The 26,339-nt window shown below is 41.9% G+C and overlaps 1 long non-coding RNA gene across 3 annotated transcripts; it reads right to left on the minus strand.

Moving 5' to 3' along the window:
• On the minus strand, positions 1–25,331 carry LOC134350520 (uncharacterized). 3 transcript variants are annotated; one of them, XR_010018923.1, is made up of 5 exons: positions 25,283–25,331; positions 25,052–25,189; positions 21,631–21,871; positions 7,599–7,681; positions 1–4,472 (listed from the first exon to the last, which is right to left on the minus strand). It is a non-coding gene; the product is annotated as an uncharacterized LOC134350520 (long non-coding RNA). The 3 variants fall into 3 exon arrangements; XR_010018918.1 differs by having other exon boundaries at positions 1–7,681; XR_010018930.1 differs by lacking the exon at positions 21,631–21,871 and having other exon boundaries at positions 1–7,681.
• Positions 25,332–26,339: the final 1,008 nt, after the last annotated feature.

A 26,339-nucleotide genomic window follows, 5' to 3' on the forward strand; every position in this document is an offset into this window, starting at 1 on the left:
CAAGTTGGCCTTCATCTCATTTGGGAAAATGTGGAGGAGATAGATATAAGCTACAGGGAGGTAGTCGCCACTAAGCTGCAGTAGGTAGGTACCTAGGTAACTGACAGGAGACGGAAAGGGAATAGGCAGCCAGTGCAGAGTATCCCTGTGGCTATTACCCTGAACAATAAGTACACCATTTTGGATACTGTTGGGTAGGGCAATCTACCAGGGGAAGCCACAGTGATCTCATCTCTGGCTCTGAGTTTGTCTATATGGCTCAGAGAGGAAGGGAGAGAAGATGGTGATAGGGATTCCATAATTAGAGCAGCAGACAGCAGGTTCTGTGTACATGAAAAAGAGACCTGGATGGTATGTTGCCTCCCAGGTGCCAAGATCAGGGAGGTTTCAGATTTGGTTCACAGCCTTCTAAATGGGGAACATGAACAGCCAGAAATTGTGGTATATCTTGCTGCCAATGACGTAGGTAGGAAAATGGAGGAGGTCCTGAAGGGAGAACATAGGGAGTTAGAAATTTGAAAAGCAGGGCCTCCAGAATAGTAACCTCTAGATTGTTGGCTGTGCCACACACCAGTGAAGGTTTGAATAGGATGATTTAGCAGATGAACATGTAGCTGAAGAACTGATGCAGGGGACAGGGTTTCAGATTTCTAGATAACTGGGGTCTCCCCTGGAGAAGGTATGACCTGTACAAAAAGGACAGATTACACCTGAACCCGAGAGGGACCAATATTATTGCAAGTAGCTTTGATAGGCTCCTTAAGGTTGTTATAGCCATGAGTGGTAATGGGGACAAACTCCCACTACCTATTAAATGCCCCAAAGGTGTGCGCCTCAAACAGCCTTTGACAACCAAGTCGAGCTCCTGGTCTTCATGTGTGGCTTGGCTACTAAGCCCAGCGGAACCGTTTCTACTGACAGGAGCCTTAAATCCAGTCAATTCGGGCAGATGGGGCTCATCGGCCATGGTTGGCAGCTCACTTAGGAGAAGGAAATCTCTGATGTCAAACCTCCTGTGCCTTCAGCTATACCCACTCATGGTAAAGTCTTCAGGTGTAAAGCCAGAGGGAAAATTCTGGAGCTGGAGTCCCTAAAGCCTTCCTACATCGAGTTCAACACTGACCTACAACTCCTGTAATGCTTCTCATACTGTACTGTATCAGTCTCTGCCGTTCCTTTGGGTTCATCAGATGTATGGAGACAGGGTGCTCGCTACATGGGCAACAGCTTACACTCCATAGCGTAGTGCATAGGCTTGCATATCTAGACAGGTAGGATGCAAAATCCATGGTAAACTCTGACTGACCGAGGCCCTCAATTCTGATAGAGCTGTTGCGGAGGTTTTAACCCAATTTGTTAGGGGATGAGAAGCAGAGTGATAAGGCTAATGATGGAGCAGTTTGTATAAACTTGATGCAGTGTATAGTGAGACTATGAAAAAGGACAGACAGATGATTGGGCAAAATTGCAGGCAGTGGGATGAGTTAAAGAGTGACAGGGGGCCAAAATACAAAATAGGTAATGAATACAAGTCCAAAGGTGTTACATTTGAATGCACACAATATACAGAATGAGGTAGATGATCTTGTAGCACAGTTAGAGATTAGCAAGTATAATGCTATGTGCATCACTGAGTCATGGCTAAAAGAAGATCATAGTTGGGAGTTTAACATACAAGGATACACATTGCATCGAAAGGTAAGGGGTCGCTCTGCTGGGAAAAAGTAAAATCAAATCCTTAAAAAGAGGTGACATAGGATTGGAAGATGTCGAATGCTTGTGGGTAGAGTTAAGAAACTGCAAGAGTAAAAAGACTTTGCTGTGAGTTATATACAGGCCTCCGAACAGTAGCCAGGAAGTAGGTTATAATTTAAAATGGGAGACAGGAAAGGCATATAAAAAGGGCAATGTTGTGATAGTCATAGGGGATTCAATATGCAAGTAGATTGGGCAAATCCGGTTGGTGCTGGATACCAAGAGAGGGAAATTGTGGAATGAGTGTGATTTGGCTTTTTAGAGCAACTTCCAGTTGAGAGCAAGGGGAATGGCAATTCTGGATTGGATGATACGTAATGACACAGGTTTGATTTGGCAGCTTAAGGTACAGGAATCCTTAGGAGTCTATGATCATAATATAAAAGAATTTACCCTGCAGTTTGAAAAGGAGAAGTAAAAATCGGATGTATCAATATTGCAGTGTAGTTAAGGGAATTATAGGGTCATAAGAGAGGAGCTGGACAAAGTTTATTGGAAGGGGTCACTAGCAGGGATGATGGCAGGACAGCAATTGCTGGAGTTACTGCTGCAATTTGGAAGGTGCAGGAAAGATTCTTCCCAAAGAGGAAGAAGTATTCTAAAAGGTGGATGAGGCTGCCAAGGAAAATCAAAGACAGAATAAAAACAAAAGTGGGGGCATATTATATAGCAAAAATGAGTGGAAAGGCAGAGGATTCAGAGACTTTTAAAAACCAACATAAGGCAACTAAAAAAAGCAGAAAGAGAGGAAAGATGATATTCGAAGATAAACTAGCCAATAATATGAAAGAGGATGCAAAGAGTTTTTTTTTCAGATACAGTATATAAAGAGTAAAAGACGGATGAGAGTGGATATCGGACCACTGGAAAATTACGCTGGAGTTCCAGTAATGGAGGCAAAGATATGGCAGATGAAATTTTTCATCAGTCTTCACTGTGAAATGCCAGAAATGCAAGAGTGCCGGGGGCAGAACTGATTGCTGTAGCTATTACTAAGGAGAAGCTGAAAAGTCTGAGGTAGATAAGTCACCTAGACCAGATGGACTAAATTCCAGGGTTCTGAAAGAGGCAGCTGAAGAAATTGTGGAGGCATTAGTAATGACCTTTCAAGAAACTTTAGATCCTGAAATGACTTTGGAGGACTGGAAAATTGCAAATGTTATTCCACTCTTTATGAAGGGAGGAAGGCAAAAGAAAGAAAATTATAAGCTACTTATCCTGACATCAGTGGTTGGAAAGATGTTGGAGTCTATTATTAAGGATGAGGTTTCAGGATACTTGGAGGTACATGATAAAATAGGCCATAGTCATAATTTTGTGTGTGTTGGTTCGATTTCCAGAATCTGCAGATTTTCTTTTGTTTGTACATAGTCATCATGGTTTCCTGAAGGAGAAATCTTGCCTGACAAATTTATTGGAATTCTTTGAGGAAATAACAGGCAGGATAGACAAAGGAGAATCAGTAGATGTTGTTTATTTCAATTTTCAAATGGTCTCTGACAAGGTGCCACACATGAGGCTACTTAACAAGATCAGGGCACGTGGTATTACAGAAAAGATACCAGCATGGATAGAACATTGAATGACTGACGGAAGGCAAATTATAGGAATAAAGAGAACCTTTCCTAGTTGGCTGCTGGTGACTAGTTGTGTGCCACAGTAGTCGGTGTTGAGACAGCTTCTTGCCATACTATATATCAATGATTTGAAAGAAGGATTTGATGGCTTTGTGGCCAAGTTTGCAGGTGATATGAAGATAGGTGGAGGGGCAGGTAGTATTGAAGAAGCAGAATGCCTGCAGAAGGACAGATTGGGATAATGGGCAAAAAAGTGGCAGATGAAATATTGTGCTTGGAAGTGCGTGGTCATGCGCCTTGTAGAAAGAATAAGGGTATGGACTATTTTCAAAATGGGAGAAAGTTCAAAATTCAGAGGTGAAAAGGGACTTGGGAATTCCCTATGGGTTAGCTTTCAGGTTAAGTCAGTGGTAAGGAAGGCAAATACAATGTTAGCATTTATTTTGAGAGGATTAGAATACAAAATCAAGAATGTAAGTCTGAGACATTATAAGGCAATGGTTAGACTGCACTTGGTGTATTGTGAGCACTTTTGAGCCCTTTATCTAAGAAAAGATGTGCTAGCATTGGAGATAGTCCAGAGCAGGTTCTCAAGAATTATTCCAAGAATGAAAGAGTTAACATATGAGGAGCATTTAATCACTCTGGGCCTGTACTCAATGGAATTTAGAAGAATGAAGGGGAATCTTATTGAATACTATCGAATATTGAAAGACCTAGATAGAACGGATATGGAGAGGCAGCTCGCAGCAGCCACTCCAGTGGTGATGTCTGTTATTTGTCAAGTAGGGTGCCGTGCACAATTCTGATTTGATGGAGACGGACATGAGAGCATGGAGGAACATCTGGTGAAACTTCTGAAATGCCTGCTTCGCTGCTGCTGCTACTGTGTGGCCCAGAATCTCCAGAGGAGAAGGCCCCGAGTCCTTAGCTTTGTTTGTTGCTCAGCGGCCGGGGCGGAGTCAAAGCGCTTGGCAGAAGATAGTGCTTGGAGATGCTGTGTCGGAGGGGCTGGTCAGAGGTTTGAAGTTCTCGGACGAACTCAGAGTCAGCTGCGGTCAGGTGCTTCTGATGGTGCTGCATCAGCAAGTTGGCAGCGCTTGGAGGTTCATGGCAGGGAGAGTTCCTCTCTTCTACCGTCTGCATGAGATGATGAGTCTATCAGGACTTTGAGACTTTTTTTTAACCGTGCCCATGGTCTGCTCTTTATCAAATTATGGTATTGCTTTGCGCTGTTGTAACTATATGTTATAATTATGTGGTTTTTGTCAGTTTTAGTCTTGGTTTGTCCTGTGTTTTCTTGTGATATCATTCTGGAGGAATATTGTATCATTTTTTAATACATGCATTTCTAAATGACAATAAACGAGGACTGAGTGTCCTCATAATCTAATCTAATCTACCTGTATATATTTCTTATTGCAATTTATAGCTTTTATTATTGAGTGTTGCAATGTGCTACTGCCACATAACAACAAATTTTTCAATATATGCCAGTGATATTAAACCTGATTCTGGCGATAGACATTACTTACAGAAACTAAACACATCTCTAAAGGAGAAGGGGTAAGAATACATCTCTTGGATGAAAACATAATGTCTTAAAAGCTGAGCAACCTCAGTGACATCCCCTCACAAATCACTGGAACCAATTCAGTGACGTTGTCCTCAAGAGTGATAGAAATTTATAAAACAATGATTGGTGTGGATAGGGTAGACAGCCAGAACTTCCCCCAGGGTAGAAATGTCAATTACTTGAAGATATGCCTCAGTGGATGAGATTGCAAAGTTGAAGCAAGATGCACGTACCATGATTTTTAAACAGTCTTAAACAGTCTGTGAAGGGTGGTGATGGAAGTAGATATGATAGTGCCATTTAAGAGGCTTTTAGATATACACACAAATATGCAGGCAAAGAATGGATATGGATCATGTACAGACAGAAGAGATTTAGCCGGTTAGGTTGCGTTTCCTTCAGCAAAGTGGGCTGTAGGGCTTGTTCCTGTGCTGTATTTTTCTACTTATGTTGTGATTTCTATTTTATTTTCACTGTTTGGCAAATTCAGAGGTACAGTCTAAACATTACAAACAGAAGTGAAGTGGAAAACTCTTCTACAGACAAAAGGGAAGGAACATTTTCAACTATCCTATATAAAAAAAAATGATGCTGGGTCCAATGTTCATTTTAAATCTGCATTGTATCAGTCAGATTGTGTTATCCAGATGTGTTTGGATTGAGAAAGTTTTGGCAATGTACAGAATTAGGTCATAAGTCAGCTGTGATCTCACTGAGTGACTAAACAATCTACAGTGGATGATTGTCTTGCTCCGTAACCAAATGTATGAATTATTATACTGAGGATTTCTTCAATAACTCTATTCTGGTAAGGGATCATAACTGAAGTGATAATCTGCCTGTCCTTGTTATAAATGCTGCCAGACCTACATTATTTCCAGTCTATACTGCTTTTTTGTTGTATATGGGTTATTTTGAAAAAATGTTTATTTGTAAGATGTGAACAAAGTTAATTCCTCATCCTAAGAGCTCAGTGGTGACCTTGTCTTTGAATCACTCTAATCTTTATGATGTTGGCATTCCCCAGTTCGGACGTATTCCAGGATATGGATGCAATTCCATTAAGGGCTCCACAGCATTTATCCACATCAAAATGCCATGTGGTTTGAAGAGGAAGTGGGTGATGATAGTATTCCCAAAACATTACTACTCTTAGCCTTCAGGGTGAGACATATCTTTTGAAAACTATTCTTATAACCTCTGTTGTTACTACCAGTTACTGCTGAACTCCTAAGGTCCCTTTGGAGGGTTATGGTGATCTGCCTAAAACCACTCTGCTCCATATGGTAAAGACACTTCTACAGTGTGCTTAGTTGGGTAGCTCCAGGGATTAGACCTAAGCAGCAATAAATCAATGGTGGCATAGAAGCAAATCAGGAGAATGTGTGATGTGGAGGGAATGGTGCTGTCCTTATTGAAAGAGATACGTGTTTTGCAATGTTTAAAAAAGGGTTAAAAGAGAAATAAAGCTGTTAATGCAACCCTTGGATGAATTCCTATATGTACACAATCCTTCATTAACTATTTACTTACAGGATGAGGGCTCAGCACTCAGCATTTATTATCCATCCCCAATTACTCATGGAAATAAATGTTTTGCCAGGTTATTTATATGATTAGTTAAGAGCCATGCTGCTGGATCACACCTAGGCCAGATAGTGGTGTATTGCCTGCTTCAACTGAGTTTGTGAATCAGGATCTGGAATTTCATGACTATTATCACTAACAGCACATTCAAGATTCAAGATTCAAAGTATGTATGCAGTACGCCACCCTGAAATTCATCTTCCCAAAAACAGCCACGAAACAAAGAAAAGCTATGAAACTCATTCAAAGAAAATCATGAAACCCCCAACGCACAAAAAAAAGAACAAACTGCCCAAACGGCAAAAAACAAGCGAAAACACAGAATATAAAACATCAAACCACAAGGTTATCAAAACAGTCTAGGAATGTTCAGTTTAGTGCAGTTCAGTTGTGTCACTACCCTCGGCGAGGCTGCTGGTTCATGCCACTTTGCTCAGACCGGACACTGGGTTCGAGTCACTGCGTCAGAGAGGCCAGTGGTTCATGTCACTTCCCTCGGAGAGGCTACTGGCTCATGCTGCTGCCCTTGTGTTGCTGGGTCCCAATGATGTTATCAAACTTTTGTGATTTATGGATTGGACTGTAGTTCATATTGTCCTCTTTCAGTTCTATTTCTTTTCTCATGTGCTCATTCATTCTTTCTTTTTGCTGATTGGTGGGCTGGAGGTTTGGCGTTTGATGGTCTAGCTGTTTTTTCTCCATGTAGGTGATCTGTTAGTTTTTGTGTGAGGAAAGGGTTTGGGGTTTTGGAGTTTTTTGTCACATTTCTTTTCATGCCCTGGGAGTGATTACAACTAAAGTGTGAGGGGGGGATTGGTGTCTTCCTTTCAACTACTTCTATGGTTTTCTGTATTTTATGGCTATCTGGAGAAGAAATTCTCAGAGTTGTATTCTGCATACATACTTTGATAATAAAATGAACCTTTGAACATTTTCAGTTTAACTTAGCATTGTGTCGTTCATTGACCGCAGGCTTCAGAGCCAGTTTGATCCAGTCAAAATTGCATAAAATAACAATAAACAAAGAAGCAAGCAGAAAGCAGAAACACATCATAACATGAACAACAGAGATCCATCCACAAACTGCGTTGATTAAATCTCACCCAAGATCTGAGACTCGGCACCATCCTCTGGCAGCATAGAACAAGAGGAAAAGAGAGACCGATCGAACGCTGGCACCTTCCTCCTGCAGCAGTGTGCAAAAGAGAGAGAGAGACCGGTCAAATACAGACAGTTGTCGCTGAACACCCGCACATCTTCTGCCCTTGTCCTCATTGGATTCAATCTTCCTCATTGCTTAATTAGTGAGATCAGCAAGAAGTGGACTCGTGCCCCAACTCCAGGCTTCCTGGAGACTCAGGCCACGCACTTCGCTCAAAATCTCAGCGAGCTCCCTCAGAGACAGCAGAGCACCAGATCACTCAACCAGCCTGAAAACATACCAGCAAAATGTAAATCACCTGCTCCAATAGTAGCAGAATCATATTTGAAAGAAGAAGAAGTGCATGAAGTGAAAGAAGTTGTCTTGTGAGGTTTCTGAAGGATGTCGCCTTTGGTCACATTGTTCACTGGTGCCATCTTTTTTTTTGTAATTTATTTTTTATTGAATTTCATCATCAAAGAAACATTTCCATAAGATGTATTTCAGATACTGTACATATATATCATATAATCATATTTGTCACAAATCTCCACATAATATTTATCCCTGGCTGTTGCATGTTACCCTATATAGACTCATTCAATGAGTTCACAGCTGACCTATGACAAATTTTGCGCACCACTTTTCCTGAGGAGACATTGGATTACACAGAATTAGAAAGATGGCAAGATCCAATTAAAAAGAAGTTAGGTTTAATCAGAGCAGCCATTGTGTGAGTGGGCAAGTGTTAGAGTGGAGAGTTGAGGCATTGTCTCTCAAGGTTTTGGCAAGGAGAGGCATAGATCGTAGACAGATTTTTTTTCATTATTTATTCTTTCTTTCCTTCTTATTGCACATTTAGAGCAGTGGAGATGCCAGAGAGGATAGTCGAATGCTACTCTTGTGGAATATGGGAAGGCAGGGAGATCTCCAGTGCCTCTGATGACTACACCAGAGAAAGTGCATCCAGCTGCAGCTTTTAAACAGACCATGCTGTGCAGTTGGACTGGAACTGGTTGAACTCCGGATCATCTGGGACGCTAAAGATTTGATTGATAGGACATTCAGGGAGGTAGTTACACTCAAGGTGCAGGACAAATGTAGCTGGGTGACTGCCAGGAGGGGAAAGGGATTAGGCAGTCATTGCAGAGCACCCCTGTGGCTGTGCCTTTTAAGAACAGGTACACTGTTTTGGATACCGTTGGAAGAGATGACCTAGCAGAGGAAAGCCACAGCAGTCAGGTCTCTGGCACTGCGTCTGGCTCTGTGGTTCAGAAGGGAAGTGGGGGGGGGGGGGAAGAGGCAAGCTGTAGTGATAGGGAATTCATTGGTTAGGGGAACAAGAAGGAGGTTCTGTGGATGAGAACAAGATTCCGAGATGGTATGTTGGCATCCTGGTTCAGGGAGATCTCAGATCAAGTCCACAGCATCCTTAAGTGGGAGGGTTAAGATATTGTAGTGCATGTCAGTGCCAATGGCATGGGTAGGAGAGGTGATGAGGTCCTGCAAAGTGAATTCTGAGAGTTAGGTTTGAAGTTAAAGGGCAGGATCTCCAGGGTGTGATCTCATGATTGCTACTCATGCCATGTGCTAGTGAGGCCAGAAAAGGAAGATCCTACAGCCTAATACATGGCTAAGGAGATAGTGCAAGAGGAAATGCTTCAGATTTTTGGATCGGGGGCTCTCTTCCAGGGAAGGTGGAACCTGTCCAGAAGGGATGGTTTGCATCTGAACTTGAGAGGGATGAATATCCTAGTGGGGAAGTTTGCTGGTACTGTATGGGGTGGGGTGGGGGCAGATACTAAATTCTAAATTCTGTAACTTGCCAAATCTTTCACAATCCAAACATTTCAGCTTAACAAGATTTGATTGATGCAATGCAGATTTAAAATTAACATTTGACCCAGCATCAATTGTTTGTGTGTAAGATAATTAAAATGTACCCTACCCTCTGTCTGCAGAAGTGTTTCCTGACTTCAATTCTGTCTGTAATTTTTAGACTGTGCCTCTGAATTTCCAACCAGTAATCTACCAGAGCAATTATCTAAGCTTCCAGTAATAGTCCAGTCACTTAACCATTATGCCCTAAGTGACCTGAGGATGGAGGTACAAGAGATTGCAGAGCAAAAAACAAAACACTGGTCGATCTCAGCAGGCCAGGCAGCATCTGTGGAGAGAAATCCACAGTCAATGTTTCACGGTGAGCCCATTCATCCAGATGTTACCTGACCTACTGATTTCCTCTAGCAGCTTGTTTCTGCTAGGGATGGAGTTTGTAGGTAAAGTCCATTAGACAGATAAACCATTGATAATGATGATAACGAGACTCGTGTTGTTTCAACCCTGACCTAAACCAGGGAAGCTACTGATTATTAATCAAAGTGCAAGAGAAACACAGCAGGTCAGGCTGCATCAATGAAAATAAATGGACATTCGATGTTTTTGTTGAGATTCATGAACTTCCAGCTAAAGGGTCTCAACCTAAAATATCGACTGTCCATTTCCCTCCATGGTTGCCTCCTGATGCTTTGAGTTCCTCCTGTGTCTTGTGTATTATTCCAGACTCCTGCATCTGCAGTCTCTTATGTCTCCAGTCCAGAGATCATCCTAGGGAGATAAGTTATTTGAGCAATTTGTAGAGCACTGGAACCTTTACCAAAGACATTCTGTTATCCCTGACATTACTTTTACCACTCTGAATCCCATAACATAACATTGAGTGCCTATCAGCCACCCAGTAATATTGTTTGCCATATTTATATAGGGTGTGGTAAATGAAGAGTTTGTTGTCGGTAATCCATGCTAAATTCATCTCCTGAACACACTAGGTTTGCTTAGTCCCCGAGATCACAATTGCACGTTTCAAGTGCAGTGTGCACTGCCCTGAATAAACTGCTCTGCTTTGAATGGTGTTGACGTCTCTTGCTAGCTCAACTTAATGCTGCCATCAGGCAGGAGATAGCGGAGTCTCAAGGTTCAACAGCAGCTTCTTCCGCACTGCAGTCAGGTTCTTCAACCAACCTGAAGAGCCCTCATTCTACGTCAGACCACATTTCCCATGCCGTTATCTTTATTCTGGCACATTTTGCATTTCAGGTTATGTATAATCTACATTAATTTGTTTCTGTAATTTGTGTTTGCTATCTCTGTAACGTTCTCTGTTGCTGCCACAAAAGTTAATTTTAATGTCATTTATAACCTGGGTATGTGTGCATATGACAATAAAATTGAATGTGCGTATTTAGCAACAACATTTGGACATGTTAGCCTGCATCAAAGTCTTCCCTCAGACAGCTAGTGTACCAATAGTTTCCACCTGCTTGTTTCTAAATAATGAGAGCTTGAGAACTACGAATCGTGGTCTCTATCACTGTGATTTCAGATCATCTGTGACTGTATTAAAGCCTTTGAGGAAGGCTGTGTCACGTGTGTACCAAATTATCATCCAAACTACATTTCTGTTCATCAAAGACATTGTGATATCAACAACATTTAAGCAAATAATCTCCTTATTGTACAAGATGTCAAATTCTCTCCATAATACAAATTTAAAACACTATTTGTGCATGCCATCCTGAAACTTGCCAATTTGAAGACTAGGTTGTGGATTGAAGCTGACAGTTAAGTTATTAGATATTTATTTGAAGCAGCAGAGTAAATCTTGCAAATTATGAAACAGTGAACACTCAAAATAAGGAATTGTCAGCTATAAAGACTAAGAATAAATCAGAAGGTTCAAAACTGTATTTGACAGGCTTGTTAATCATGGGGATGGAGAGAACTGCCAAGCAAATGGAGTCAGGAAACAGAGCAGAAAATATCTAATTAAATAAGGAATCTGATCAATGGGCCATACATACAAAATGCCTGAGGAACTCAGCAGATCAGGCAGCATCAATGGAGAGGAATAAAGAGTTGACGTTTAGGGTCTCGACCTGAAATGTCCATAAGTCCATAAGATATAGGAGCAGAATTAGGCCATTTGGCCCATTGAGTTCACTCTTCAATTTCATCATGACTGGTCCAATTTTCCACTCAGTCCCAGTCTCTTGTCTTCTTCCTGTATCCCTTCATGCTGTGACCAATCAAGAATCTATCAACGCAAACACGAGGAATTCTGCAGATGCTGGAAATTCAAGCAACACACATCAAAGTTGCTGGTGAACGCAGCAGGCCAGGCAGCATCTCTAGGAAGAGGTACAGTCAACGCTTCGGGCCGAGACCCTTCTTCAGGACTGACGAAGGGTCTCGGCCCAAAATGTCAACTGTACGTCTTCCTAGAGATGCTGCCTGGCCTGCTGCGTTCACCAGCAACTTTGAAGAATCTATCAACCTCTGCTTTAAGTATACATGGACTTGGCCTCCACAATTGCCTGTGGCAAAGAAATCCACAGATTCACCACACTCTGACGAAAGAAATTCCTTGTCAACTCCATCTTAAAAGGACGCCTCTTTATTCTGAGGCTGTGTCCACTGGTCTATGTAAAAAAAACGCAGAGCCCTGTGGAACATCACTAGTCACTGGCAGCCAGAAAAGGCTTCCTTTATTCCTGCACTTTGCTTCTTGCTATTCAGCTACTGCTTTATCCATGCTGGAATCTTTCCTGTAATACCATGAGCTCGTAGCTTGTTAAGCAGCCTCATGTGTGACACCTTATCAAAGGCCTACTGAAAATCCAACCAATTCAACATTAACCAATTCACTTTTGTCTATCCTGCTTGTTATTTCTTCAAATAATTCCAACAGATTTGTCAGGCAAGATTTTCCCTTGAGGAAACCACATTGACTATGGCCTATTTCATCATGTGCTTCCAAGTACTCTGGAACCTCATGTTTAATAAATAACTCCAACATCTCCCCAACCATTGAGGTCAGACTAAGAAGCCTACAGTTTCCTTCCTTCTGCCTGTCTCCCTTCTTGAAGAGTAGAAGGACATTTGCAATTTTCTATTCTTCCAGAACCATTCTAAAATCTAGTGATTCTTGCAAGTTCATTACTAGTGCCTTCACGCACCTCTTTCAGAATCCTGGGGTATACACCATCCGGTCCAGGTGACTTATCTACCTTCAGACCTTTCAGATTCCCAAGAACCTTCTCTCTACTTATGGCAACTTCAGGCATTTCATACCCCTTGACACCACATCATACTGTTAGTGTCTTCCACAGTGAAGACTGATGCAAAATACTTATTCAGTTCTTCCGCCATTTCATTTCCAATTATAGGAAAGATGTCAACAAAATAGAGAGAATACAGAGAAGATTTACTAGAATGTTACCTGGGTTTCATCTCCTAAGTTACAGAGAAAGGTTGAACAAGTTAGGTCTTTATTCTCTGGAGCGTAGAAGGTTGAGGGGAGACTTGATAGAGGTGTCCCCTCCAAAGATGGTGTTTGACTTGTTCAGTTCCTCCAGTATTTTGTGTGTGTTGCTCCAGCATTATCCGCTTCTGTGTCTGCAGTAGCTTGATCTTGTGTACTACCATGCAAATTCTATTCCAGCAAGGATGATCAAGAAATTATGATAGGACCCATGAGAACAAATGGAAATTCTGCTGCTTTCAGTTGCTTGAATTGGAAATTCTAAAAGCAATGATAGTTCCTGTACTTCTATGTTATATTGACTATCCTGTTGTACATAGTATTAAAAATTACTATAATTGCACATTGCACATTTAGACAGAGACAAAACATGAAGATTTTTACTCTTCATGTATATGAAGGATCTAAGTAATAAAGTCAATTTCGTCATTCATTCAAGTCAATTAGCCAGATGAAAAAACATTACAGTCAAATTCGAGTGATGAGGAGATTAGGAGTCTGTAATACCTTTAGTCTTGATACTTACAAAGAAAAATAAGATATAGAAGCAGGAGTAAGCCATTTGACCACTCATGCCTGCTCTCCCATTTAATGAAATCATGGCCACTCTGCCACATCAGTGCCATTCATGAGCTGACCACATATTCCCCAATTTCTGTTATATCCAAAATCCCTTTTTTTTCTGTCTTAAATAAATTCCAAAGATTCAGCTCCTTTTGAGTGAAGGAAAGTCTTCTCTTTTCAGTGCAGAACAGACAATCCCTTAGACTGGTGCTGGGGCCCTGAGTTCTAGATTCACCAACCTAAGCAAACATGAAATCCATATCTATCTAATTTAAGAGTTTTACAAGTTTCAATAAGACCTCTACTTATTTTGTTAACCTCCAAGAAGACCACAACCATGCTGTTCGGTTTGGAGGTTTGCATGCCTCAATGATCTGGAGAGCTATGTTGGCTGGGGTCAAGACTTTACACTTTTGCTCTTGGTAGTGTAATGCACTGGTTACGATTTCTACTGCTGTGCTGTGAGGTAGTTTAAATTAGCAGTTTTCTGGTAAAGCTGTGTGCCATGCTGGAAAGTGTGTTTTGGCTTCGGCTGAGATAAACATAGAAACATAGAAACATAGAAAATAGGTGCAGGAGTAGGCCATTCGGCCCTTCGAGCCTGCACCGCTACTCAGTATGATCATGGCTGATCATCCAACTCAGAACCCAGCCTTCCCTCCATACCCCCTGACCCCTGTAGCCACAAGGGCCATATCTAACTTCCTTTTAAACATAGCTAATGAGCTAAAGACCCATGTTGTCCAACTTAGTTATGTGAGTCACCCAATCAGGATTGTGGGTTATGAGAGAAGGTTCTAGAGAGCTGCGGAGAAGAGTTTGCTAAAGGAGAGTAGTCTGATTCGTGGTATTTTGGTTGGAGATGCAGCAAAGAAAAGATCGGGAAAGGCACCCGTAGGATTCCAATTTGATGGGAAGGCGTAACTGCAGGGAATGCTTCACAAGATGAAAGAGCCCAAGATGGGAAGCTGTACCAATGAGAATTCAGTGCCATGAGTAACGGTTATACCCAGCTTTTGGAAGAGACGAGCTCCAATGGTCATGTGCACATTTAGACTCATTTAATTGTAATGGGTCCTTTTATTTCTTTATCTTTGTTTTCTTTCCTTTCTCTTAGTAACTATTTGATAAAGTTGAGATTAGTAAATATGCCTTCTTTATAACTTTATGCGGTGTACAATCTGTTATTTCTTGCCGACCAATATTTGGGTATGGACAGTATTTACACAGCATTCACTCAAATCAAGGTTTCTTTCATCAGAACACCACAACTTTGCTGTTTGGTTGAACCCCAAATCATACCGACCCTAGATGTATATTGTTTATGAAAGGTGCCCTTCTCACCACTAAGACTCGTGACTGTTAGCAGAGTTAGCCAATGAGCCAGGTCTATATATAAGCCCCAGAGAGAGGGTTACAGTAGGGTCACCCATGCGAAACAGATCAAAGGTTAGAAGTCAGACTAAAAGTGGTCCACCAGTTCCCCCAGTTCTGGGGGTTCTGCTCAGGGCTAACAATCCTGACTAGTAAAACAAAATTGTTACAGAAATACAATGAAGAATCCTTCTCTATCTGCTACATCTGAGTACAACTGCATTACTGTGTCTCCACCCAGGACTTGCATGACTGACATCAGTGAAACATAAGGGAAAGCGACTGACATGATTAAGGAAGCTCCGCACACCGCCAAAGTTGGAGGACCTTCATCGCAGTGCTAAGAGAATACAAGCCTTCTCTGCTTAACAAAGGTAGAGAAACGAACAAAATATCCTTGGTTGAAAGGAGTCATCTCTCAACTAATGGCACTATGTAGGAGAATGATTAATGGTAATGAGTAAACATAACTGTAAGTGGTTAAATCTTATTTACAAAAGAGGCAAAGAGGGACAATTAGTAGAAGTCTTAAAAACTGAAAGCAAACAATGTCAGTTTAGCAAGAAAAATTTGCTGTGAGAGTGCATAATTTGCAAAATGGTGAGTGATTGACAAAATGCAAGTTAGATCAAAATTAAATGTATGGTACTGAAAACAACTTTAAAACTCTTTTCAGGTAAATTAAGCTGTCAAATCTAGAAGAATGCCTGTCATAATTCATTGTATTTGAAGAAAAGAAAAACCAAGATTAGCTTTTATTTTTTGTAACAAACTGAAGTTGATTAACTAAATTTATTGACCTGAGATCAATCCGAACCTTGTGCAGTTTGACGTATGTGTATAAATGACTACCAGGGTTTCCCTGTGTACTCCATTTGCTTTCCACACCCAAGTGATGTGCTGGTAGGTTGAGTGTCCATGGTAACTTATTCCTCATGTCAGTGAGTGGGAAGAGAATTGGTGGGAAGTTGATGACAAGCAGAAGTTGTTGCAGGAGAAGAAAAAGAAAAAGCCACCGTTGCTCAAACTTGCATTGAAATTATCTGTGTGGATAATATGTTAAATGAGTTTTTCACTGTACTTTACCCAATACATGTGACAAGAATAAACCAATTCGAAAGTCAGAACCCAGAACTCAATATTGAAGGAAAAGAAAATTTTGAATTTAGACTCTAGTAAGCGGGCCTTCAGGGTTCCAGGATCTCATGGCTCTGGAGGCGAGCAGATGCGAGGTCAGTGCAATTTGTGGTACGTTGAATTACTGGGTGAATGAGTAGTCTTTTGGGTACTGCAAGTCTGTGTCTTTATTGATGCTTTGCTGTGTCCTTAAGTTCTTGGTGGAGGGGGGGGCGCCGATGACTTTTTTGCTGGTGGGGGACGGGGGAGATCATTGCTTTGCTGCTGCTTATGCGTGGGAGGGGGGAGATGGGGGGTCTTTGGGGTTCTAACATTTAACTGTCATTCACTCTTTGGAGTACTCCTCTGTTTATGTGGATGATTGTGAAGAAAAAGAATTTCACGATGTAAAAAGAATCTTAAGAAAGAAATTAGAAAAGCTTAAAGAAGATGTAAGGTTGCTTTGGCAAGTAAGGTGAAAATAAATCCCAAGGGTTTCTACAGTTATATTAATAGCAAAAGGATAGTGAGGGATAAAATTGGTCCCTTAGGGAATCAGAGTGGACAGCTATGTGTGGAGGCAAAAGAGATGGGGGAGATTCTGAACAATTTCTTTTCTTCAGTATTCACTAAGGAGAAGGATATTGAATTGTGTAAGATAAGGGAAACAGGTAGGTAAGTTATGGAAACTATGATGATTAAAGAGGAAGAAGTACGGGAGCTTTTAAGGAATATAAATGTGGATAAGTCTCCGGGTCCTGACAGGATACCCCATAGGACCTTGAGGGAAGTTAGTGTAGAAATAGCAGGGGCTCTGACAGAAATATTTCAAATGTCATTAGAAGCTGGGATGGTGCCGGAGGATTGGCGTATTGCTCATGTTGTTCCATTGTTTAAAAAGGGTTCTAAGAGTAAACCTAGCAATTATCGGCCTGTGAGTTTGGCGTCAGTGGTGGGTAAATTGATGGAAAGTATTCTTAGAGATGGTATATAATATAGATAGACAGGGTCTGATTAGGAACAGTCAACATGGATTTGTGCGTTGAAGGTCACATTTGACAAATCTTATTGAATTTTTTGAAGAGGTTACTGGGAAAGTTGACGAGGGTAAAGCTGTGGATGTTGTCTATATGGACTTCAGTAAGGCCTTTGACAAGGTTCGACACGGAAGGTTAGTTAGGAAGGTTCAATCGTCAGGTTATATTAATATTGAAGTAGTATAATGGATTCAGCAGTGGCTAGATGGGAGACACCAGAGAGTAGTGGTGGGTAACTGTTTGTCAGATTGGAGGCTGGTGACTAGTGGTGTGCCTCAGGGATCTGTACTGGGTCCAATGTTGTTTGCATATACATTAATGATCTGGATGATGGGGTGGTAAATTGGATGAGTAAATATGCAGATGATAGGTGGAGTTGTAGATAATGAAGTAGGTTTTCAAAGCTTGCAGAGAGATGTAGGCCAATTAGAAGAGTGGGCTGAAAGATAGCAGATGGAGTTTAATGCTGATAAATGTGAGGTGCTACATTTTGGTTGGACTAATCAAAATAGAACATACATGGTAAATGGTAGGGCATTGAAGTATGCAATAGAACAGAGGGATCTAGGAATAATGGTGCATAGTTCCCTGAAGGTGGAATCTCATGTAGATAGGGTGGTGAGGAAAGCTTTTGGTATGCTGGCCTTTATAAATCAGAGCATTGAGTTGGGATGTAATGTTGAAATTGTACAAGGCATTGGTGAGGCCAAATTTGGAGTATTGTCTACAGTTTTGGAAAGATGTCAAGAAAATAGAGAGAGTACAGAGAAGATTTACTAGAATGTTATCTGGGTTTCATCACCTAAGTTACAGAGAAAGGTTGAACAAGTTGGGTCTTTATTCTTTGGAACGTAGAAGGTTGAGGAGGGACTTGATAGAGGTATTTAAAATTATGAGGGGGATAGATAGAGTTGACGTGGATAAGCTTTTTCCATTGAGAGTGGGGGAGATTTAAACAAGAGGACACATGTTGAGATTTAAAGGGCAAAAGTTTAGGGGTAACATGAGGGGGAACTTCTTTACTCAGAGAGTAGTAGCTGTGTGGAATGAGCTTCCAGCAGAAGTGGTTGAGGCAGGTTCGATGTTTTTGTTTAAAGTTAAATTGGACAGCTATATGGACAGGAAAGGAATGGAGGGTTATGGGCTGAGTGCAGGTCGGTGGGACTAGGTGAGAGTAAGAGTTTGGCATGGACTAGAAGGGACGTGACGGCATGTTTCCGTGCTGTAATTGTTAAGTTATATGGTTATACTGTGTACATTTTTCTGACATTAAATGTACCTTGCAAATCTTTGAGATGGAGGCCATAATGTTACCTACTGTTTGTTTATCCTCTACCTGTTACAGGATGTGGCTGTCATCGGCAATGCTATCATTTACTGTCCATTCCCGAATGTTAAAGATAGGAGAAACAATTAAAACTCAATCATGTTAATATTCCAGTCCATGCCCCTTTATTGGAAATAAAAGCAAGCAGCTCTGATGAAGGTCTTCAATCTGAAGCATTAATTCTTGTTTCTCTTTCAACAGATCCTGTCAGATCAGTTGAGTGTCTCCAGCACTTTTCGCTTTTATTTCAGACTTCTAGCATTCACAAATGTCTCTTTTTTTAATTTTCACTTATTAATCAGTCAGGTAAGGACAGTAGTGAGCCAGATGGGTTCTTATGGCATTACTGATACCTTGATAGTTACCATTATTGACACAAGCGTTTTGTTTAAATTCTAGGTTTATTTAATTTCTTGACATTAAATTCCCCAGCTGTCACAGTGAGATTCAAACTGATTATTTCCAAACGCTGGCGATAAATTCAGTTGCTTAACCACGACACGACCACAGCCCAAACAGCAACTACGTCCAAGAATTTATCACACATGTATTCACTAATGAATTTCTAACCAAATGAGACTGGATTGAAACAACTGAGGATCATGCTTAAGATGCTTAGAAATTAGAAAATAAAAAGAAGGTTATAAAATAAAACTCAGGAAAAATAAATTGTCGAGTTGCAATAGGGTACAAGGAGCCTGTGTCAACTTTTGGAATTTAATTACACCCACTCTCCTCCTCCTTCTCAATATCCCTACCCTTTCAAATAAATATCCGATGCTTATTGAAGGTAATTGGTTTCTTATTGCCAGCTGTCTCAAGCTACAATGAAAAGCTTTATTTTGCATGCCATTCAAACAGATCATTTCAGCACATCGGTGCGTTGTGGTAGCACAAAGTAAAAGCAATAACAAAATGCAGAATGCAGTGTTATAATTACAGAGGAAGTACAGTGCAGCAGACAATGTGCAACGGCATGACAAAGTAGTCTGGCAGGTCAACAATCCATCTTATCATACAAGAGGTCCATTCAATAGTCATATAACAGCAGGATAGAAGCTGTTTTTGAGCCTGGTAACATGTGCTTTCAGGCTTTTGTAGACTATCATCATGTACTCCAGCTGCAACAAATAAATTCTCCTCATCTTCCTCAACCCTATTCCCCTGCCATTTTAATTTTCTGATGAAATACTCTGAGACAATACTGGGAGTGGCCAGTAATGCCGAGGGAAACTAACTGGTGGGAGAGAAAAATACACGTATCCATTAATTTGTTTTTCATTACTTAAATCTGGTAGATGCACACACAGAGTGAGTTTTAACTCTGGCAGTGTAATTGTAAGACTTGACTAGAAGATTGTGGTCCACCAGGCAGTGAACCCTGTCAACATGTTCCCTTCAGACCAAAGATCAGAATATCATGTTGCTTGTAGCTACTCTAGGAATAGTAAATACCATTTGTGAGAAGACAGACTTCTTTGAAGAGCTTTGTCTTCGCTAGTAGACATTTGCTGTGCCTGAAAATTTGGGTGCACTGCTTCACAGTCTGATTTAGAACCAATCCTCCCATCTATTAGATTGTTTTCAGTAGGAGAGAAAGATGTTTGTAACTGGTATATTTGTTGGTAATTTTTATTCATTTATGGGAGGGGGCCATTTTTGTTCATGACTGACTTTATCGCCCATTTCTGCTTCCTCTTCAACTAAGTGGCTTGCTAGGCTATTGCAGAGGGAAATGAGAAAATACAGGAGCATGGTAGTTAAGTTATTAATTGATGCCCAGTTTTATGAGTACAATTCCCACCAATGCAACTGAGAAATTTAAATCCATGTCATTATATGAGTAATAAAGCACTAGGCTCAGTAACTAATGGTATGTTTTAAAAGCTGATTTCATTAATGCTCTTCGGAGGAGAAAGCCTACTACTCTTCCATGAACTGACTTATATGTGATCCCAGATCCTGCAGTGTGCTTGACTTTCAATTCCCTCCTTAATTCAAAGGCAATTACAAATGTGCAATATGTGTAGTGACAACTGGTGGAGGGGATTCACATGTTGTCAGATCAGCAAGAGGGGTTTCTTCCGTAAGGGACATTAATGAACTGAAAGGCTTTTTCGTTAGTCTAGAGATTCCATTAACATTTAGATTAGTTTTGTATTCCTTTAATTATTTAAGTGAACTTAACCCCCCCCCCCCCCAATAAACACACACACAAATTTAGGGAAGTTTAAAATCATTTCATATTTACAAACTTGCTTGCAACATAGATAGACATTATTTCAGCCCCATCAAGTTCCTATGCCAGCTCATAAAGCAATACCACTTCCCCATTGTCTTTTTCCCCTTTAACCACACATTCCCATTGATGTATCTCTCTCCAGGTCCCACCACCATTAACCAAAAACCTACATCAAGACAATTTGCAGTGGTCAATTAATCCACCAACCCCACATATCTTTGAGAAGTGGGAGGAGACCAGAGAATGTGGAAGAAGCCCACAAATTCACAAGAAGAATATGTAGACTCCACACAGATAGCACCAGAGATCAGAATCAATTCTAAGTAGCTGAAGTAGCGTTCTACCAGCTGTGCCACTGTGCCATTTGATTATTGGTCCAGATTTCTGTGCTTATAACTTCCACACAACTAAGTTACAATTGGGTGGGGTTATAGAAAGCAAAAGCACAGAAGAAAACAAATTGAGTCACCACATTCATGTTGTAGGATAATGTGCAGCATTGACGGATATGATGGTCTCTATATTTTCAATTTCACACCCTCAGTGCAGAGTCCTCACATTCACACAAAGTGCAGATCTAGAGCATGATCAATTAGTGGCAGAGTGCATAGGTCTGAAAATGAAAACAGATTAGCTAAATAGAAGGAAGAGCAATATTATTTGAAATTCAGTTGAGAATGAATGTAAATTACATCCTTGCATTAAGTGTCATTTTTCTTGGATTAAAATAGGCCCATACTTACCCAATGGTGTAATGAATGGTGTAAAAACAACTGAAGTGATAATGTTGTGACATTTGGCATCTTCTGTAGTCTCAATATAGAGTCTGGAATGCCATTGAGAGAGAGACAGTCAAAGGAAAAATCAATGTTGAATGCCATTGGTGAGCACTGAAATCCTCATCACAGAATGAGCCAGTTCATCCTATGATATTACAAATGGACCTTAGAAAGATCTCTTTATATAGTCCCATACCCTCAAAACCTTGTAAATGATCTCTGTTCATGCATTTACCTGATTCTTCTTTGAAAACTCTATGGGATCTACTTTTTCTGTCCTTCCAATAGTTCATTCAGGTCACGAACATTGGTACACAGTTCTATTGACCTAGGTTCAAACCTAATCTTTGGTGCCGTCTTGTGGAGTTTATACCTTCTCCCTAGGTCTGTGTCAAAGTCATCTCAAGGTCATGTTGGCTGGCACATTTATTAGTCACTGTAAATTGCCCTTGCTGCGTAGCTGAGTTGTTGAGAATCTGGGGAGAGATGATGGGAATAGAACATAGAAAATGGTACAAGAACATAGAACAACACAGCACAGTAACAGGACCTTTGATCCACAATGTCTGCACTAAAATTAAACTAAATTAAACGAAATCTCTTCTGCGTGCACATGATCCTTATGCTTCCATCCCTTGTATACTCACATGTCTAACAGTCTCTCAAATACCTGTTTTACCTGCTTTCACTACTACTCTGCAGCCTGTTCCAGGCATGTAGGGAATGTCGGGAGTATAAGATAGGATTAGTGTAGAATGGTAATTGATGACAGGCTGAAGGGACTGCTTTATGCCGAGGATACTCCAAACATAGTTAAAACTACTCATTAGTTTTAAATATAACTATATATATACACACAGAAACATAATATTATTATAACAGTTCATTTTTTATAATTGGCCAAAGAGCCTAATTCTGCTGCTATATCTTATGGTCTTCATTTCTTCACAGGAAGCTCCCATAAGTAGCAATGTATCAATACCCAAGTGAGCAGTTTTAATAATGTTGAATGAATGAATATTGGCTAATATTGGCCAAAACAAACTAAACAGATAGTTTACTTCTTCATCTCCTTCAGATCCCATCGTCAGCTCCTGGGTCCTCAGAGGCTCCATCTTCCTCTCACCCCAACCCTCCCCTCTCCATTGACACCACCAGCCTCCCCCCTCCCCGCTCTGATCCCAGCTCTCATCCGTGCTGGGTCTTTACCATCCCCTCCGACCTTCAACTGTCGGAGGCAGAGCGCTCTGTCCTCAGTAAGGGCCTCACCTTTGTCTCCCTTCGCCCACACCTCAGCGAGTTCTGTGTTCGCCATGATGCGGAACTTTTCTTCCGCCGTCTCCGTCTCCAAGCCTACTTCTTCAGCAAGGACTCTTCCACCCCCACCGATGACCCCTTCTCCCATCTCCAACCCTCCTCTTCTTCATGGACACCCCGCTCTGGTCTTCTGCCTGCTCTGGATCTCTTTATCGCTAACTGCCAACGGGGCATCAACCGTCTCGACTTCACCGCACCTTGTCCCCATTCCAACCTCACTCCTTCGGAACGCTCTGCTCTCCACTCCCTCTGCACTAATCCTAACATTATTAAACCCGCCAATAAGGGGGGTGCTGTTGTAGTCTGGCGTACTGACCGCTACCTTGCCGAGGCACAGCGACAACTTGCGGATACCTCCTCTTATTTACCCCTCGATCGTGACCCCACTAAGGAGCACCAGGCCATTGTCTCCCACACCATCACTGACTTTATCCGCTCAGGGGATCTCCCATCCATTGCTACCAACCTAATAGTTCCCACACCTCGCACTTCCTGTTTCTACCTCCTACCCAAGATCCACAAACCTGCCTGTCCTGGCCGACCTATTGTCTCAGCTTGCTCCTGCCCCACCGAACTCATTTCTGCATACCTCGACACGGTTTTATCACCCCTTGTTCAATCCTTTCCGACCTATGTTCGTGGCACTTCTCACACTCTTAAACTTTTCGATGATTTTAAGTTCTTTGGCCCCCACCGCTTTATTTTCACCATGGATGTCCAGTCCCTATATACTTCCATCCCCCATCAGGAAGGTCTCAAAACTCTACGCTTCTTTTTGGATTCCAGACCTAATCAGTTCCCCTCTACCACCACTCTGCTCTGTCTAGCGGAATTAGTCCTTACTCTTAATAATTTCTCCTTTGGCTCCTCCCACTTCCTCCAAACTAAAGGTGTAGCTATGGGCACCCGTATGGGTCCTAGTTATGCCTGCTTTTTTGTTGGCTTTGTGAAACAATCTATGTTCCGTGCCTATTCTGGTATCTGTCCCCCACTTTTCCTTCGCTACATCGACGACTGCATTGGCGCTGCTTCCTGCAGGCATGCAGAGCTCGTTGACTTTATAACTTTGCCTCCAACTTTCACCCTGCCCTCAAGTTTACCTGGTCCATTTCCGACACCTCCCTCCCCTTTCTAGACCTTTCTGTCTCTGTCTCTGGAGACAGCTTATCCACTGATGTCTACTATAAGCCTACTGACTCTCACAGCTATCTGGACTATTCCTCTTCTCACCCTGTCTCTTGCAAAAACGCCATCCCCTTCTCGCAATTCCTCTGTCTCCGCCGCATCTGCTCTCAGGATGAGGCTTTTCATTCTAGGACGAGGAAGATGTCTTCCTTTTTTAAAGAAAGGGGCTTCCCTTCCTCCACTATCAACTCTGCTCTTAAACGCATCTCCCGCATTTCATGTACATCTGCTCTTACTCCATCCTCCCGCCACCCCACCAGGAATAGGGTTCCCCTGGTCCTCACCTACCACCCCACCAGCCTCCAGGTCCAACATATTATTCTCCGTAACTTCCGCCACCTCCAACGGGATCCCACCACTAAGCACATCTTTCCCTTCCCCCCCCCCTGCATTCCACAGGGATCGCTCCCTACTCAACTCCCTTGTCCATTCGTCCCCCCCATCCCTCCCCACTGATCTCCCTTCTGGCACTTACCCGTGTAAGCGGAACAAGTGCTACACATGCCCTTACACTTCCTCCCTTACCACCATTCAGGGCCCCAAACAGTCCTTCCAGGTGAGGCAACTCTTCACCTGTGAGTCGGCTGGGGTGATATACTGCATCCGGTGCTCCCGATGTGGCCTTTTATATATTGGTGAGACCCGACGCAGACTGGGAGACCGCTTTGCTGAACACCTACGCTCTGTCCGCCAGAGAAAGCAGGATCTCCCAGTGGCCACACATTTTAATTCCACATCCCATTCCCATTCTGACATGTCTATCCACGGCCTCCTCTACTGTAAAGATGAAGGCACACTCAGGTTGGAGGGACAACGCCTTATATTCCGTCTGGGTAGCCTCCAACCTGATGGCATGAACATCGACTTCTCTAACTTCCGCTAATGCCCCACCTCCCCCTCGTACCCCATCTGTTACTTATTTTTATACACACATTCTTTCTCTCACTCTCCTTTGTCCCTCTGAATATACCCCTTTCCCATCCTCTGGGTCCCACCCCCGCTTGTCTTTCTTCCCGGACCTCCTGTCCCATGATCCTCTCGTATCCCTTTTGCCTATCATCTGTCCAGCTCTTGGCTCCATCCCTCCCCCTCCTGTCTTCTCCCATCATTTCGGATCTCCCCCTCCCCCTCCCACTTTCAAATCTCTTACTCACTCTTCCTTCAGTTAGTCCTGACGAAGGGTCTCGGCCTGAAACGTCGACTGCACCGCTTCCTAGAGATGCTGCCTGGCCTGCTGCGTTCAGCAGCAACTTTGATGTGTGTTGCTTGAATTTCCAGCATCTGCAGAATTCCTGTTGTAAACAGATAGTTAACATTTTCTTCTTTGAAATAGTGTGAAGGGACCTGGGACATGGGCAGTGGGAAAGCCAGATTTAAAATTTCACCTCTCAAAAGTGCAGTGCTCCGGAGTCACGTCTGTTCAGCTAAGCGCAGTGAGATGTGGAAATCCAAGCCCAAAGTCCTGATGAGTGGTTTTGACCCTGAAAACCTACAGTTCCTTTGCCCCCCAACAGATGCTGCTCAACCTGCCAAATTCCAGCAGCAGTTAAGTTTATTGCTCCAGATTCCAGCACCCGCAGTCTGCTGTATCTCCTAGCACATTCTGCCTTTCCCAATAGTTATAACCTGTTTGATCTAGTGGATTAAAGGCAACCTAATACTTCATTCATTCTCAGAAACAAAATCAGAATCAGGTTTATTCTCTCTGAAGCATGTTGTGAAATTTGTTGTTTTGTAGCAGCAATATTGATCAGTGCACACATGAAAATAAATTACCATAAGTGACAATAAGAAATACAGAATATGAGAATAAATTAGCAGTGCAAAAAGAGAGAAGAAGAGTGAGGTAGCATTCAGAAATCTGATGGCAGAGGGAAAGGAGCTGCATGCAATAAGGAACAGCTCTGTGAAACTATTTTCTGCATTGTTATATCTCATATAATACATCCATTACATTTATTACAGTGGTGTGTTCAAATCAATTTATTGCAAAGCATCAAAGGCTGAAAGAGCACATTATTGTTTTTTTGTGTGTTTTGTCAGCTCTACCCGAGGTAGCTTCAGATTGTTGAGTTGCTGATTATAATTCAAAGTTTTGTTTCTGCAGTAAGTGGGAGGTGATCTCATACTTTGCCTTATTAGCAAACACTGCTGACAGAGCTGGGTGAAATGGCATTGAAGAGATTCTACAGGGTTATGGGGAAGGAATGCAGTCTTAAGCTCTGCAACCCGTGGGCTCTGATTGTGGGTTGTAGGAAGATCGACAAGTATCTACAGTATGTGAAGGCTACCCAAGCATGGTGGGACAAAGTTCACAATAGTGTCAATATACAGGACAGCTGGCAGAAACCTTTGTTTGCAATAATCACAGTCACAGGGTTATACAGCATGAAAACAGGCCACTTAGCTGCTACAGTGTGTCCATGCCAATCAGTGGGCACC

This window comes from Mobula hypostoma, chromosome 1, assembly GCF_963921235.1.
Source record: "Mobula hypostoma chromosome 1, sMobHyp1.1, whole genome shotgun sequence".
NCBI classification, from domain to species: domain Eukaryota; kingdom Metazoa; phylum Chordata; class Chondrichthyes; order Myliobatiformes; family Myliobatidae; genus Mobula; species Mobula hypostoma.